Source organism: Egretta garzetta, unplaced genomic scaffold (genome assembly GCF_000687185.1).
Source record: "Egretta garzetta isolate BGI_Z169 unplaced genomic scaffold, ASM68718v1 scaffold30, whole genome shotgun sequence".
Lineage (NCBI taxonomy): Eukaryota > Metazoa > Chordata > Aves > Pelecaniformes > Ardeidae > Egretta > Egretta garzetta.
Window position 1 is genome coordinate 4520568 of NW_009258383.1, and position 4838 is coordinate 4525405.

Below are 4838 nucleotides of genomic sequence, written 5' to 3' on the forward strand. Positions count from 1 at the left end.
GGATGGTATGGAATCTTTTTGCCAGCTGCAAATAGTATTCAGTATTACGCAGAGATATTGCAATGCGAGATATCGGAGGGGATCACTGGGACATCCCTGAAATGATGGGTTAACTTCTCAGCAAGAGGGAAGCTGTATATGTGTTATTTCCAGTTACTGGATAGTGTGTGAATGACTGTGGATGAAGTCCTAATCCAATGTCCACTGTATTCAGTTAAATGCTTCCAGTCATTTCAGTGGTAGTCTTCAGTGAGAACTGGATCAAACCTCTGTAAGATAGGAGAGGGCAAGACGCCCAGTGAATGGAAAAAGTCAGGTTTAGGCTTCATATTTTAAAATTTTCAATCATTTTTAACAACATTCAGAAAGGTATTTTGGAGTCTGATTTGCCCCTTGTTCAGCTTCCTACATTGCATGTAGATTAATTCAATGAGTTGAAAATTGTTTTCTTATAACTGTCTAACTTGAGGAGGACTGTGACCTAGGCCACCTTTACAGCAAGGAAAAATAAAACAGGCATTCATATTCTTGTTTTGAAATCCTTTTCTGTGCATGCTTTGTTCTTTCTGGCTAAAATAACCAATTATTTGGTTTTAAAAATGCTGTGAGGATGCTGTGTCCATCATTGGTCATGGACTGACTGAGGAAAGAAGCGCGGGATGTCTGAATTGAGAGAGACCAGCAAGGAGATCTGGGACCTGCTGCCAGGAACCAGGGGGCAGGAGAGGAGGATGAAGTGATGAATCCCTCCTGTGAGCACCAACATCCAAGTGCACTCTGAGATCAGGAGGGAAGTGGGGGTCACCTAACCCTGGACCTGCTGAATGACATAGCAGTGTTACCTGTCTCTTCTCCAGATGTCCTGTGCTAAGTAGTAAGAAAATACTAGAAAGGTAGGATGGAACTCTGCATGGAAATCTGTAGCACATTGAATGTTACTTTATGCAGGATCTCAGTGAAGAGAGCCTCCTTCTCATTTTCAGTCAGCTGTTGGGGCCGTGGCCACTGCATTCTGTTAGATACCTCTTGTGAGCTTCCCAGACTAGACATGCATGACATGTTAGGTAGCTTCACTAAGCCATGCCAGTTGTGTCTGTACAGTGTAGACTCCTTCTAGGACAGATATCTCATATAGTGGTCCTACCAAGCCCTTTTTAGGATTCATACCACTATGATATAAAGGGCTCTGATTAGCAGTTGCTATTACGCTTCAGCACCTCATAGCTAATGACTGAAGAAGAGATGGTCTTGATGGGTTCTTTTGGTATTGGAGAGGGAGATGAACTGGAAGAGAAAGTGGACTTAAGACCCATACTCAAAACAAGACTAGTCAAAAGATGAGACACAGATTGTGAGTGCTGCACACTTTATTCCTAGCAAGGTACACAAGCCTCCTGCATTGTTCCAGTCAAAGCATCTTTACTTTTCTTATTCCCTCAGACTGTGGATAGATGCTCTTGCTATCAGCATGAACAATGTTTTTTTTCCCATGACTCAGTGATGTACAGCTGTTTAGAAAATTTCCTAGACGTTACATCTGTAATTCTGTTGCCTGCATTACCTTGCATTCTGTAACTGGCTACTCAGCAGGGAATCAGATGCAGGCCACCTCAATCCAGACAGTAAGACTTGGTGAAGCATGGGCAAAAGTCCTTCTGGCCCTTCAAAGAATTGCGTAAATTATGTGTCCTATAACAACAGTCTCTAGCCCTAAGCTACACAAAATTCTTTGAAAGTTTTCACACCCCATTCTGCCCTTTTGTGTTAGCTCCTAAATCAAGACTGTGAGCTTTCTGCCTAGTTAGTCAACATCTGGAGAGAACAACCCAAAGCTACCATTTGCTACTGCCTGCAGACATCCAGTCTGATGATCCAAGTCAATGCATCCAAAATGATCGGAAGCTGTCACAAAGAGTGACTCTGGAAGATGGCTTGACTGCCTCTTTAAGATTAGAGGAGAGGACACAAACATAGCTGACCCCTCTCTTTGTGCTGACTTAGGGATGGTCCCTGAGATACTATGAGAGTTGGTGTCCATAGAGGCCAATGCCCACACCTTGAGTTTTGCTTGAGGCTTGGCACCTCTATGCACCTCTGAGTAGGGTAGGGAATAGGGTTAATCTGGGAAAGAGGGGAGGATGGAAGACCTCATGCCTTGTTCTTTTGGGAGGTAGTTTTTAAATCAACTGTGCACAGATGCTTACCATTTGGTGCAGGGGATGTTGAGGGATGGGAGAGCTCTGCTCAGCAGTGGAGACATAATAGTAGGCATGGCTGAAGTAAGGGCTGGGCTTGGAAGGCACAGGATGCATGTTTTTGTATGAATCCCTGTGTCAGTGGCTTTGCAAATTGGAATGGGGTTGGACCGAGGGTTGTGCAAGGCCTGCGGGTCTCATGTGAACACTAAATTCTCAGTCCCAACTCTCACCGCCTGTGGGCAGTGTTCAGCACTGTGTTCAGAGCCAATTACTAATGCTTTATATTGGGGTGGATAGTGGTGTTAAAATTAGGGTAGAGTTACAGTTAGGGAAAGGAAGAATGAAAGGAAAATTGAAACAACCTAGATACTATTGTGTCCTGTGTGATCTGCATGGACATGGACAGGTCTGGTGTTGATAGAGCACTTAGACAACATTTTCATTTATATACTCAGGTCATGTATTTTCTTGTAGGCACTAGTCACTTTGCTATTTATACTTTAAGGATTATTTCAGATTTATGTTTAGGGTATGAAAGAAGCTCAGAGTGGATTTGTACTGCCTATATAATTTGGAGGTCAGATGTGGGTTGGTATCCACACAGGGCAATGGTTTATGATTGATTTCAGTGAAAACTTTAGTCACAAAATATGTTGAAGGCAATGGTTTGGATTCAGAATGGGATTATGAATGGCAACCATTATGGAAGCCAAAGGGCTTCTCTCTCTAATTTCCACCTTCACAGAATTATCAGTGAGTTGACATCTTCTTTACAATGGTTTGAGTTTGAAGCACCATGAAATGCTTTGGCTCCATTTCTCCAACTTTTTTGACTTCAAAAACTATCAACAATATATTTAATTTATTGAAACTTTTGAGGGTGACACTGCCAAGAAAACCCATCTTGAGGTTGATTTTTGCTGTAGGCCTGGATCAAAATTACTGTCTTATGGGAATTTACAGTCCTGAAAATCAGTCCACAGAATGGGCTGTTTCTGGGAAGACTCTGGTAGTTAGCAAAGAATCCTCTGGGAGAGTAACCTTCTGTGAAAGAACCCTGATCCTATAGCCCTGAAAGTCATGTGGGCTGGTGGAGGGTGGCACGGTAATTGCGAAGTGCATCATTTGCACACTTCATGTCATGCATCTTCCTCTAAAACACACTTCTCTCCCCATGTCTGTGGTCTGTTATACAACTTTTCAGAGCCAGCTGCCTGTAATCCAAATTTAAGTGAAGTACAGCAAGTTCTGCCCTGAGGAGCATCTCATAATGCTTCCAGGCATAAAGTTAGCACTGACACCCACTTTTTGGTCCCAGTGTATAGCCTAGATTTTTGGATCAAGTCTTTCATTGAACCACAGTTTGTAGTTCCAAGGTGGCAGGGAAGGGTAGAACTTCCATGTCAAGTACTGACTGACATAAAAGTCATTTTCCTACTCACATTGCTGAGAGCATTAAATATAGTATGTTCCCTAATGTTAAAGGACGAAGTAAAGAATTTTGGCTCTTAGCACTGAATTAATCAGCTCCATCAGCTCTTCCAGAGCATGCTGCTACAGTGTGTCTTTTGGAGATGTTGTCTACTTATTCTACCTGCTTTCACTGGTTGCTTGAATGCATAATTTCCATTTTTTTCCTTTCATAATGATCATCCAGCTCATTATTACAGAGAAGCTTCTACAAATATTAGAAAGAAGCTTCTAAACTGCTTTGAAAACGGTGGAATTGTCTCAGAAAATAACATGTCTATGGAACGAGTTCTCTGTTAAACCCATATTGACAATATATGAATTGCACATGAACTTTTGCCGTAATTTTTGATAACAAACAGGTGGATGAAAGGGGTGTATCTGTGGGCTCCATTTCTGTTTAAATTTTGGAAAGACAGGAGAGAGAATGCCTGAGGGAAAAAAACCTGAAATGATGGCAAAGAGGAAATAGTTGAGTGGAAGAAAGAAAATGGAAGGAAGAAGTGGAAATAGATTTCCTGATGTGTTCTTCCTTACGTGTTTTGGTTTTAACTTCCCTTATATTTTTATCTTATTCCACCTTTTTCTTTCCTCTGTTGTCCTTCACTATTAGTGACCTCAATGTTCAATCATTTTTGTAAATTGAAGAATTCAGGTGCAGTGACTGAGGTCTTTTGGAATACTATGAATCCTAAATTCAAAACATTCTAGAGCTTAAGAAATATTTCATTTGTTTTAGTTTTGTTTCTATTGCTAAAAAAGATGCAGGGTTTTTTTTTTAAAAAAAAAAGGTAAAAGAGTGATTTTTACTTTTGTTCATTTTCCTCTCTACTTACAAAAATATCGCTAGAACATCAGGGAACCTTATTTTAAAATGCCTTTTTATAATGTTTGTTTCACTTTGTTCCACAAGGAATACTTGGTTGTCTTATGGTGAATTATGTTTTACGGTCTCCCCTGTCTGTCGTTTTGGAACAAAAATTATCTGTGTGAAAGGTTGCCTGCATAGATGCCACTGGGGGTGAGCGATAACGCAACCTCCAAGGTGAGGCAGTGCTGCCACCTACGTTCATTCACTCTCCAAGAGTTCCAGATCTTTTCTGAACCCTGACTCACAGAGAAAATCTCCCATCACCTAGTAGAGTAGTGTTACAGTTGGTGAAATGGAAA